The 14212-nt window shown below is 33.7% G+C and overlaps 1 protein-coding gene across 3 annotated transcripts in view; it reads left to right on the top strand.

Annotated features, from left to right (window-relative positions):
- Positions 1-14212, top strand: part of Csmd3 (CUB and Sushi multiple domains 3) — a 1209570-nt gene that overhangs the window by 643411 nt on the left and 551947 nt on the right. The gene's annotated exons all lie outside the window — the stretch shown is intronic.

Here is a 14212-nt window from a genome sequence, read left to right as displayed (position 1 = left end):
GGCATGTCTATATTCTAGCCTAAAGGAATAAAAGTGTGTGGTGTGTCCGAATTTCAACTTGATCACACAGACCTATAAGGTCTTTGGATATGATCATAGCAGGCATGTTGCTAGGCTAAACTTTCATATAAACATATATGCATGTATATATATTCCCTACATACACGCATATATATGCATATATTTACATGTATATGAATATAGATAGATAGATAGATAGATAGATAGATAGATAGATAGATAGATAGATAGATAGATTCATTTTTGTGTCCTTTTACTTCACATCAAATCATCCAATGTTAGACCAGGCAACCTCTTAATGTTATATACCTAAATACTACAGGCAATCAATAGTTACCTAGAAAGGGATATTTAGACTGCATAATTCTATTTCTTTACTTTTTACTCAGATAAAAAAATTCACTTTGTAGCTCCATTTGAGTCTGGAACTCAATATTCAGACCAGACTTTGCTTGAGATCACAGAAATATATCTTCTTTCTGCTTCTTGAGTATTGGATTTAATAGTGTGGACCACCATGTCATGCTCACACCTTATTATCTTAAGATTGGATTTTTTTTTAAACTAGATTTTCAAAGGCACTGTAGGAGTCTGCATAAAAACATCATCCTGGGTTTTACAGTTTCAGTGTGGTATCACTTGTCTCTGTGTTGATAAGTCTGCAAAGACATTTAGGCATAGTTCCAAAAAGAAGGCGAGAGATCACTGTGGCACGAAAGAATGTGGGAAAGAAAGAAGATGCACTGTTGTGAGAAATAATCATTCTGGAACAAATCCTTAAAATTATGGTTATAACACATTGTATGAGATTCCTGCATACAGGAAAACAGCCACATGAGACGGAGAGTTGTCCATAAAAATAGTAACCAATAGCTTATTGGATACTGCTGTCGGTAACACATGTCCATTGACACATCAAAAAAGAAAAATGAAGACTGGACAATGTTAGTTTGGCTGATTTTGGATGACTGTAAACATTTGATGGAGGGGAAATTGTAGACAGTAGACTCAAATAGGGAGCTCAAAGAAAAATACTGGAATGGAAATATGGAACAAAGTAGGTTTCTGTATTTTTAAATTTTTTATGTGAATTTTATATTAATATGTATCATCCAAAAATACATAGTCCATAAACTATACACGACTCCTGCACTCTGAGATAACATACTTCATTTTAAATTCGTATTTTCATTTATATTCCATATATGAGTTTCTCCCTTCCTGAGTTCCTCCTCCAAGAGTTCTTTACCCCATTCCTCCACACCTTTCCCTCTGACAGGGTGCTTCCTCATCCATACCCATCACTCATCTATCCCACACAACACCAACTTGCATGCCCCTTCCCTGGGGCAATAAGTCTCTACAGGATTAGGCACATCCTCGCCCAATGAGGTGAGACAAAGTAGTCCTCTGCTATGAATATGCCTGGGCCATGGACCAACCCATGTGATAGAACATCTTTCTAATGGAATGTAAGTCAGCACATTTATTACACTGACAAAGCCTTACTCAAGTATATAACAGTATGTTTTAGGATGTGGTTGACTTGTGCCTTGGGGCAGGAAGTGGTGGTTATCTTGTAGATTTGTAACAAAACAAGTCTATATTAGGCTCCTTTACAATTAATCTTAGCAAAGTGGCAAGAACAAAATCAACATCAACAACCACAACAACAACAAAACAGTGGAAACAATTAAGAAAATGTCATACACAGAGAGGGACAGCATTGTCCTACTATGTATCCTGAAAAACTAGAACAGATATATTAGCTTTGTCAAAACTACTCATACCAGTGTTGTAGCAAATTCATTGCCTGTTAGATTGTGACTGATTTATTGTCATACTTTTATGAAGTCTTCTTGGTGTTGTGCTCTTGTTAATGTAGCCATGTTATTACTTACTAGGGCATATACATTTATATTATACTCATTTTTATGGTTGTTATCCATTTAAATTTTAGTTGAAAGAAAGCATCATAAATCATATGTGAATATTGGGGAAAAATACACTTGAATTCTACAAGGTAAATTTGTACCTTCAGAAATCATCCAGACTTCAAAAATACAACATTTACAACAACAAACGAAAATTGGCTATTATTCACCTAAGCTGAATTTAAAAAATTGGCATTTTATGTTTATCATGATGATTTTAAATAGTAGCCAAGAATGAAATCTATTTCACTAAGGACACATCAAAGTAAAAATTTGTACAGAAAAATTGAGGTGATAGTATATATGCACCCTGAGAATGAAGGTCTTATTCCAAAGGAAGAGATGCTAAAATATTATTTATGGAAATTGTCTAAAGTGAAAGTATTAATAAAATGAGTAGTCACAAGAGGATACACATATGCTAATGATTTAGACACCTTCATAGAAACTGTTCTTCAGGTAATATTTAAGATAATAATAGCTATAATTATAATGCAATTAGTAGGCGCTAAGCATGAATCAAGTGCTCCTCTTACATAAACTCATTTGAACTTCAAGCAATCCCACTGGGAAAGAATTATTACTAACCAGGTTTTACAGATGACAATCTCAGGCTCGGAGAGGCAAGACAAGCTGAGCATGACCACATAGCAAGAAGATAGCCAAAAAGCAATTTAAAGCCAAGTCATACAGTGCCAATGCTGATATCCTGGCAACCAATCAATTTTGCTAAAAACAAATTGTTGTTTTCTGACCTGACCAGTCACAGATATGTTCTCATATCTCAGTTCTGTTTGATTTGATCCACTGTCCTAGTTGATGCCACTCCATGCTCATTCTTACATTTCTGTTGCTCAAATTAACCACTCTTTTTCTCCCTCTGCAAGAAGCTCAGTCTTAAATAACTATAATGTCATTACTAGGATATTATTATCTTAGACCGTAAATCCTTTCCAAGCTTCACATGCTTTTCGACTTTTCTCTTAAGTTTGTCTCTGTAATTTCTGTTCCTCACCCTTTATGTTTTCCTTTTCAGTTTGCAAACTTCCTATATTTTACTAGAGTAAAAAATATTGATGATCAAATTGTCATTCACAGTGCATCCCTTCTGGCTAGAAAGTTACTGTCTGCTATTTCTATAACTCCTTCATTATTTACAAATTCTGGTGAGGTAAGGCATTATTTACTTTTTAGAGCTCTTTTAGAGTTATTATCTTGCCTAAGGTTGCAAATCTAGTGAATGGTTGAGCTGGGATTTAAAGTCTCCCTTTCAAATTTCCAGAATTTGTAATGACTGAAGTTTGCTGTGCCATTAAGAAAACTATCCACAAAGTCAGAACTTCAGTTAAGCAAAGCCCCAACTAGCAAAGGGAAGCAACCTTGGTTCCAAGGTTCTAAGAGGAAGATGAAAAATGTTTCCTTGGGGCTTCACTTTACTGTGTATTATCTACTAGCAGATACTTGAATAATCAAAAACAATGCTGATTTTTTAAGTAGACAGCATAACCCTTGGTACAAAATTTTCACAAGTCATTAGTTGCTGAGACATCTTCATTTATACAGCAATGTGTCGCTATTTTATAAATACCCGATTTTTGACACTAGTGAATACATTTTCTAACAAATTTAAGTTAATAGAAATTCACAGGAAAAGGTGAAATGAACTTCTGAACCTGGTTTTAGAGAGAGAACTTTGTTCTCTTCCAAGTGTTATGTTCATTTGACTTAACAAATTCTGTCATGAAATATGTATTTGTATAACGTATAGGCATCTCTGTGTGTATGTGCTTGTGCTTGTGTATCGAACCATATGACTGTATATATTTATGTGGAAGAGTATAGGTGTATGCACATGTGTATGGATGTGCAAATATGTATGTACATACATGTATTTATGCATGTTCACATGTGTATGTACATGTGTGTGTGTGTTTGTGTGTGTGTGTGTGTGTGTATTTGTGAGGGCATGAGTGTATGTTTGTGTGTGAAGAGAAACTCTTCTCTGAACAATTTAATTACAGTTATCATTTCCAGTGGAGTTATCTGGATCAGAGTCAAGCCAAGTGGATTAATCCTGCATATTATTTTGGTCAATGTTTGATTACCTTAGCTTTTTCTCCACAAAACAAATTTGTTTCTGTGGTTTTGCCTTTGGCAAAAGATAGACAAAGATAAGCACTTTCTTCCAGTAAAATAAGTATGTTGGAGAAATGTTTTACATCATAAAGCCCCAGTAAATTGATAGGCAGTATAGTATAGGATGGATAGATCAGCTGTGGACAGTAAAATACATCCTTTCGGAATGAGTTCTTGGCACAATGGATCAAGTTTGACTGGCAACAGTGATCTCTACAATCTATCTGACTGTATAGCATCCAAAAATTAATTAGCTGTTTGAGTCAGAGTCCAGTGCCCCAACTGAACACTTTGTATTGTTAGACAGATATCTCTTAATACAGATACATACAAACACACATATACGGTTTGTATAACATGAAATAAGGGAGAGTAGCAGCTTTAAGATCCATATGCAAAGAAAGGTCCAGTTGAAAAAAATAACAATTATGAGTTACTAGATTATAGTGGTTTATTGCTTTACTATCCAATAAGATGTCACATACAGACATAACTAGAACCTTACCTAGTAAGAGAAGAGCAAAAGGGGTCAAAGGTTGTGCATGTGAGTGCACACACACACACACACACATGCGCACGAAATTCTAACTAGAATTCTATCTCTTGACTACTTTTCTACTGTTCATGACCATCTTAATAGTCATCCTAAAAATCTCAAATTTGTCCTCTTCACTGACACTAATTCTTCAGGCTACTAATTTTTACATTTTGTTCTTATGAATATCTATTTTATCATTATTTGTTTTAGTCAATATTTGGAACTTTATCACCTGTTGGCTTATGATTAAATCATTTTTCCATTGGTTAGATTTCAATTTTTAACAAGCATCTTTCCCATTCCTCAAAGAAACACAAATTTATGATTCCAATTCTATTTATTTACACTTTTAGGATCATTCTTCACATTTCCTAAACTACAATATGTTTATCAATATCTTTCTTTAGGTTAAAACTTTTATTCATTTTTATATTACAGAAGTCACTGACATTTGTATCATTTCTTTTGAAAATCACTTTATAAAAAATGTATTGAATAAGTAAGATGTTATGATAGACCATTAATAAATTCATGCAAAGCAAGAGAAATCCTTAATCTTGAAGGAACTTCAATATCTTTTGTTATGCCTAAATTAGAAGAAAGGGCTTAATTGGAAAGCCCTAGAGTTGCTGACAAAATAAAAAGAAGAAAATATTATGAAATGTTGTAACCCATGAAAGTAGGGCAGGAACCTTACCTAGTAAGAGCAGAGCAAAAGGGGTCAAAGACTGAACAAAACCACAAACAACAGAATCAGTTAAGTAGGGCTCATAAAGACTCACAGAAACGGAAACAACAAACAGCGAACCTTTGTAGATCTATGCTAGGTCCTTGGCATATATATTATGGTCGTGTAGTTTAGTATTCTTGTGGGCTGCTCAACAATGGAAATGGGAGTATTTTGCTTGCTCTTGAGAACTTTTTCCTTTTAATGGGTGCAGGGCTCTTAGGCATCAGGGCTGGGAGGAGTGGAGGGAGAGGAAGCATCAGGTTGTGATGTATGAGAGAAGACAAAGAGTTAACATAGTCACAAAGAACACACATGGTATGTACTTACTTATAGTGTATATTAGGAAAAAAGCTCGGAATACCCATGATACCACTTACAGACCATATGAAGCTTGAAAAGGAAGATCAAAGTGATGATGCTTCAGTCCTAATTAGAGGGGAAAACAAAATAATCACAGGAAGTAAAGGGTAGGAGGAACTTGTGAGGAAAAGAGGGTGGAAGGGAAAAGGGAACCGGGTCTGAGAAGAAAGAAAAGAAATGTATAGGTGATCAGAAAATTTAACAGAAGTGTGTAGTAATAGGGGATGAGGAACTGAGGGTAGCCACCAGAAAGTCCCAGATGCCAAGAAAGCAAGAGGTTCTCAGGACCCAACAAGGATGACATTTGCTAAAATATCAAACAAAGGGAGAGAGAACCTGTAGAGACCACATCCAGAGGTTAGGTAAGGACCCCAGTTGAGGGATGGGGCCATCCACCTTTCTCAAAAATTTAACCCAGAATTGCTCCTGTCTAAAAGAAATACAGGTACAAAGAGTAGAGCAGAGATGGGGTGGAAAAGGCCGTTGAGAGACTACCCCACTTGGGTATCCATCCCAAATACAGACACTTAACCCACACACTATTGCTGATGCCAAGAAGTACTTGCTGACAGGATTCTAGGATAGTTGTTTTCTGAGATGCTCTGACAGAGCCTGACCAATACAGATACAGATGCTTGCAGCCAACCATTGGACTGAGCAAGGGGCTTCAAATGGAGGAGTTAGGGGAAGGGCTGAAGGAGCTGAAGGGTTTTGCAACCCCATAGGAAGAACTATATCAACCAAACAGTTACCCCAGAGCTTCCAGGGACTAAAGCATCAGAGTACACATGGAGAAACCCATGGCTTCAACCACATTTATAACAGAGGATGGCATTATCTGGTATCAATGGAAGGAGAGGCCCTTGTTCCTGTGAAGGCTCCATGCCCCAGTCTTGGGCAATACTAGGGTGATGAGGAGGGAGTGGGTGCGTGGGGAAGCACCCTCATAGGAGCAGAGGCAGGTAGGATAGAGGGTTTGTGGAGGGGCGACCGGCAGGGGGAATAACATTTGAAATGTAAATAAAATAACCAATAATAACAAACAAACAAATAAACTAAAAAAACTACTTGGGTAAAAAATCAGAAAAACTGCTGTGCTTCCTTGCCACACAGAAAATCACGTTGCTGTAGCATCTTCCAGATACATACAAGTCTTTTTGAGGTGCATATGAATTCACAGAGACTGTGACACCTGAACAATATTCACACAGGTTCAAAACACACAAAAGCCCAGCAAACAGAAGGGGAGGTGGACATAAAGTCCCACCCATAGCAGAGAAGATGTTTAGAATTGCTACCTGCTGAGAGAATGAATCATTTTATTCAATGACTTTCGCTGATATATCAGCCACATTGCAGGGGTAGTTGGCCAACGAAAAACAGGCTCCATGGTTTTTCTGTACCTTCTTTATTTGATTGTTGTTTTTGTGTTTGTTGGAGAGAGAGAGAGAGAGAGAGAGATGGAAGTGGTGAGTCAGATAGGAGGTGGGAGGATCTGAGAGGAGTTGGAGAAGAGGAAAATATATGATCAAATACAGTATATGAAAAAATTAAACCCAATAAAAATCATGTTTTTATTAATTTTCAAACATATCTCATATATAGTGTCACAATGTAATAGCAAATATTTCATTTTTTAAACATAATATCATCTAGTATCTTAGGAATTACACTAGTAAAAGATCAAAGCCCTAGATGAATTGTGTTAACATAAAGTTTGCAAGAGTTTGTAGATATAAAATACCACTAGGTAAATAAAACAATGAGGATACACAATTGTAAGTAATCAGTGCAATATCTATAAAATGCAGTAGGGAGACAAATGGCTTTTACTATTTACTTTATGGTAAAAATATCATATGGATTTTTCTCCTAATGTTTAATTTTTATCTCTTCAAACTAAACCACACTCAAATTTTCAAAAGGTATAACAAAGAATTTTTAAACAAGGATATTTATGTTTTGCTAATATGTGATTGTGTCTTCTTTTTTCTCTTTTCTCATAACAAGTACTCTGACATGTAATAGAGTAAATCCCATATTTAATATAACTCTATCCAATCTTGTTTTAATTATATGGTAAATGACCCATGTTTTCATGCATTGTAAATATTTTACTAATTTACTTCTCTTTTATTGTTTCAATTAGCAATTTCTTTTTTAGTATGTTACTAGTATGCAAATTAAATTTAATCATATTACAATGCAGCAATTTGAATATATTCAAATATATACTTAAATATATATGGAAATGACTAAGCCCTTCTGATTAACACATTTATTGTAAAAATTGTTATGAATACTCCTAACATCTGATTGCTTAGCTTTTTCAAGACTACAATATGTTATTTTTAGCAACAGTCACAATGTTGCAGAATAGCTCTCTTAGACTTTCTCCTACATAACCAAAGTTTTATAACCTTTATCTAACATCATTTTAAGACTTTCTTCCCTGCCTGATCCAGGTAATTGTTATATTACTTTTTCCTTCTAAGAGATTGTGTTTAGCTTTCACACACAACTGAAGGCATGCAATGATTCTTTTCTTTTTTACTTCATTATCAACTTCTTATAAGCCTAGACATTAGTCTAGGTTGTATCCATTACAAGTTTATAAAATACATAATTAATTATATAATTATCTGTTTCATTAATGTATAGCAACCAAAAGACATTAAACAATTATTAACAAGAAAATTTGATGTTTTTACCACTTTATTTCATATAATCTGAAATAAAGTAAAAACTAATTGGCTCTTTTGAGCCTTACCACACTACTTGTTTCTTATTTTTTCACAAAGAAAAGGGAAACCAACAATGAATCTGGAAATTTCATTAAATCAGAGATCAGGAGAAAGTTCTATATATATATAATTTTAACTAAAGATATTGAAAATTAATTTCTCTAACTTCCAGCCCATTTGCCACAATAAATCAGAGGTATTTAACAAAAATAGTTTGATTGAGACACTTTGTACAATGACATTTATTTTTATATAGAAATAAAAACACATTAAAATAAAATTATTCCAGCCACTTTGTTCAAGAAAACTTTATATCTTCTGACTGCTTAATAACTCCTCACAGATAATGCAGGTAATATTTGGCAAGAAGACTATTTAATGAAGTAGTTTATTTCAGAAATAAGTGTACATGATCAAAGACACAAGATTGCCACCTGGTGGTGATTTATGCAAAACAGTTTTGTTAAATGACCTTTACTGCTAAACCAGGAGGTTAAGGCTGTTAATTCTTCTTTGCAAGAATGATAGATCATATTACATGTAATATGTGATTGAAGTATTGTTCATGAGCCTGAATTTTTAAATAAAATTGTTCTCCAAATTGTAGTCTTGACTATAGACTATAAATTTTTACTAAAAAGACAATAAAGTCATTTACATTTATTATAATTAAATATGCATACAGACATTTTAATTTCATGTACTAATATACTAGCCTGCATATTTAAATAAATAAATAAATTTAATGCGTGTACAAGATTATCTTTACAACAGATATACATTACTAAAATGGTTTGCTATGATTTCAAATGTATATTAAATATAATTTTAAAAGTCCCAATTAAATTATAATTAACAAATTTTAAATTTTGTTGACATAAATTGTAATAGCCAGAATATTATAAAATAGCAAATAATCCTCATTTACATTGGGTAGAAACACAGAAGAATATAACAATTGTTTTGAAAATCATTCAGGATATTTTCTTTGGAATAGATTTCAGTAGTTTACCTTGAAACCAACATGCCATGGAATGTCTAAGTCTGATAGTCAATGAATAAGCCTCAAAACAGATACTTAGAGCAATAAACTAAATTTACTTTACATTTTTCTCTATAACCGGGAGTTTCTATTTTACAGCATTTCTGTAGTATTGAATTCAGTAACAATGCATTGTAAACCATACTAGAGTTGATTACAAACTCTACTGGCATTTCTCCTTCTTTGGGGAATGACCCAGACATTTCGACCTAGCAGAATGTTTAATGAGGAATAAATAAAACTATGACATAATGTCACAGTAAGTAAGTCTTGAGAGTGTGGGTTAGTAAATAAATTAGAAAAATCAATACAGGAATTTGAAAATATCCTACTATAAATTTAAACAGAGATTTCATCACTTCCTCTTAAAAGAGATGTAGCTAAACTTTTAATGGGCCTTCCATTTTTTCTTTCTTGTGGCATTTTTCTACAGGCACAGGGCATTTGTAGCATTTGTAGGGGACAGAGATCTAGAGAGTTTGTTTAAATTTATTATAAAATAGTACCAGCCATGATATTGTAAAATAACAAATATTCTCATTTACATTGGTTAGCAACACAGATTTTCACTGAAGGAGACTACCACCAAGTATTCTGGCCTTAAAAAGTAACACTGTTTTTGCCCCCCAAGAACAGTTAATATTAGTAATGCTTTGCAAAAACCAAAGTATATTAGAATGTTAGATTAAGAACACTCTCCTGTATCACATGACTTACAAGAGGAGTTGTGATCTGTCTCTGCCTATACTTATAGAAAGCTATGAAAGGAGATTTTAATTAGCATACAATTACTAAATATGAACATATATTTATACCAATTGCTTTTAAAATTTATCTATAGTCAAGAGGATACAAGACAACACATATTTTAAATGTAGATTACTTTTGTCCTATAATAGTGGGAATTATGCTGTATCACCAATGACCGCTTGGCATACATCGCATATGATTAGCTTTAATCACTGTCATAGAATGAAGCCTTACTTATTGACAAATTATCACTGAAATGTTTTTACTGCATGAAGAAAATAAGTACTGAAGTAATGAGTTTTTCACAGGAATATCTGAGGCTGTTTGCTTGTTTGTTACTAAAATCAAGAGTCTGCCTTAAGTCATATTGGTCCCTGAATTTTGATTCCTTCCTCTTACTTCTAGGCCTCAACACAAATTGCTCTTGCAAAGTAGAAATCAGACCCAAAATTCAAATATCTTGAAAGATTTTACTCTTGAAATCTTAACCTAGAGTCAGTGGGATATGTTAAATATTATTTGTGGCAATGTCATATTTTAATAAATTGAAACATAATTGATAGCAAAAAAAATAATTGTATTGTAAGAAGAGGAGTGGTGTTCTGCTACTCGGGGAAATCATGCATGCTGGTTCCATTCACGACCCTAGAGTCACATCGCCCCACAGTCGTAGTCCTATGCACACAGGCCGTATGGCCAGGAGACATTGCTTAATTTGCCAATTTCTTTATCTGATCTATGTACTTAATGACAAAATATTCTAACATGTTTGAGAAAAAACACATTTAAATATATTCAAAAGTGTCTAGCACATACAACACTAAATAAATAATGACTATTATTCTGAGAATGGTAATTATTACTACAAGACAGAATCTTACTGAAATATAGAATTTCTTTCAGTCAAGATTATATTCTGACAAAGAAAATTACAGTGGATAGCAGAAACATCATTAAGAAGCTGAGAAAATAGCATATTTTATAATAGTAGTTTGAAAATAAAATCAATTTACTGTTTGCAAATTGAATAGTATGTATTAAACATATGTAGGAGAGATATTTGACTATAATATCACGTTTGGCTAACATATCCAATTACTATTCACTAGTTACTCTTTCAATATTGCCAGTGAAGCTCTAGTCATATAGTTTGAACCAGAATTTGAAAGTTTATTATTATATAATTAAGTGCAATGTAAAGTTATGGATTCATCATTTGAGTTTGCTTTATCAATCTACAATACAAATTTAGAGGCTACTAGAGAACATGGATGCATAACTTAAACATGATTGTGGATAATATAGTACGCCTGACTCTTCTGATAGAATATGATCTTTCCTGAAGAGTTATCATACAAATGGGACAATCTTGATATTTAGTAAAATAGACAAACCTTGATTGCTGAGAGCTGTCGACTTCATAGGTACTATTTTTGGGGTATTTTACTTCATGAATAAATAAGTTAAAAGTAAGAAAGAAGTAAGAAATAACAAGGATATTGTTATTGTCTTCATGTATGTGTTTAGGACTTGTTGCTATTCACTGCCTTAATTTAATTGAAGTTTTTTGTTAAATGTAAAACTAACAATATTGTCATCCTCATATATATGTATGCTTATCTATTTATTTATTTATTTAGCATTTTGAGACAAGATTTCTCTGTGTATACTTGGGTTTCTTGTGTATACTAGAACTCAGCCTGGTCTTGAACTCAAATAGCCACTTTCCTATCATGCCCTAATGGTGGGGAAAATGGCATGCACCACTATCACCTTGTTAGATTTTATAAAATATATTTTCCATAATTATGAATCTATTTCTTGTTTTGAATTTGCATAACATATTTATGTATATACATACATATGAAGTTCAACAAAACACATTAAAACCAAAAAACTTATGCAATTTTAAAAAATAATAGTTTATAAACTGTAGAATCAAATACTAATACTGTATAGATTAGTAATTATATGTTACTATGTTAGAAATCATGCTCGTGATTTTCTTTTGCTTTATAATGGTCAATAAAATTGCATTATTTTTCCTCTTTATTTTTTAGTAGATATTTTCTTTATTTACATTTCAAATGTTATCCCCTTTCATGGTTTGCCCTCCAAAAGCACACTAACTTATCTCGGCCTTCCCCTGCCCACCAACCCACCGACTCCTGCTTCCCTATCCTAACATTCCCCAGTACTGACTGGGTCATTGGGCCTTCTCAGGACCACAGGCCTCTCTTCCATTCGATGTCCAACAAGGCCATCCCCTGCTATATATGCCACTGGAGCTATGGCGCCCTCCATGTGTACCACCACGTTGTTTGTTGGGTTAGTCCCTGGGGGCTCTGGGGTTACTGGTTGATTCATATTGTTGTTCCTCTTATGGGGCTGCAAGCTCCTTCAACTCCTTGGGTCCATTTTCTAGCTCCTGAGGAAAAAACTTAGATCATTTAAGTCATTCATATACAGTGATTTTTAAATAGTGAGATTGAAAACCTTATTTTTACAGCCTAGTCCTAGCCTGGTAAATTTTGTAGTTTGGCAGATATCCACTGAGGAAAAAAATAATAATGGAATATGTCACATCTATATAATAGAGACTCATGTAGAGATTCAACCAAAAAATTAACATTAGTTATTTGCTGCCAGGACTTGAGAATGCTTCAAAGGATTTGAAGATATAGGTCATTTGTTATGATGTTTGTCTACTATACACAAATCTCCAGGTTCAGTCCTCAGTACTATATGGAACCAAGCATGACTGTGAATGCCTATAATCTTAGCACTTGAGAGATAGAAGTACAAAGATCTGTTTCTCAAGATTATCAACTACACAGTGCACTATAGGTCACATAAATTTATAAACATACCCATATACAAACATACATATGCTCTCTCATACATACACACACACACACACATACACGAATTTTGATGTATACACAGTATCAGAGACCCTGACCATCTAAAAGAATACATCATTGTATAATTCCTATTATGGAGGTCATGAAGTAATATCATGCAAAAATATTTTAAAATTTGGGGAGTAGGATGGGGTTAAGGAGAAGACACCATGGTTAAAATCATTTTACAAAGTTAACTTGATCACTGGAACCCATAAGGAACCTAGTGTGTCATTTCAAGATATCCAATGCAAGATGGGTCACCAAGAAATTAGAAAAACATAGTTTACTTGCACACTAGCTTAGAGTACAAAATAAACCAAAAAGCGAAATAAAACAAACAAAAAAAAATCTGACTCAAAACAAGGTTGAAAGCGAGAACCAATTTCTGAAGCTAAGCACTGTGCACCAAACACACCCAGACTCACACATGCAAGCAAGCACATACACATATGCATATACTCATATCACAAACATGCTCATATGCATATGCTCCACACACACACATACAAATTTTGATATATACACCATATACATGTGTACATATATGCTCTCATTTTTAAATTGAAATGCACTTTAAGCACATGTATAATTGGATGATAAAGATTACTATTTAATTATTTGGATTTAAATATATATTAGAGTTTTCTTTCCCATACATATTTGTATCCTATGCATACCAGGTATCCATGTAGCCCAGAAGAGGGCATAAAGTCCACTAGAACTGATTGTGAGCCATCCTGTGATTTCTGTGAATTGAACCACAGTCCTCTATAAGAGCAGTGTCTGCTTTTAACCACACAGCCTCCCTGAGAACCCCAGAAATAATCTTTAAAATTCATGTGTGTAAAGAATGAGAATTTGTTTTTGTTTTTTATGCAAAAACCTTAGGAAACATCTTGCCTAAGCATTTCATAAGAAAACGGCTAAATAAAATAAAAACTTGCAGCCCTGCCTATATTCAGTAGCCAAATGAGGCCACTCCAAAATATTAGAGACAGAAAACTATGTACATAAAGAAAGGCTTTAAAAAAACAATTAAAATGAATTATTC

This window comes from Apodemus sylvaticus, chromosome 17 (assembly GCF_947179515.1).
Source record: "Apodemus sylvaticus chromosome 17, mApoSyl1.1, whole genome shotgun sequence".
In the NCBI taxonomy this organism is placed as follows: domain Eukaryota; kingdom Metazoa; phylum Chordata; class Mammalia; order Rodentia; family Muridae; genus Apodemus; species Apodemus sylvaticus.
This window is presented reverse-complemented; position numbering and strand designations above follow the sequence as displayed.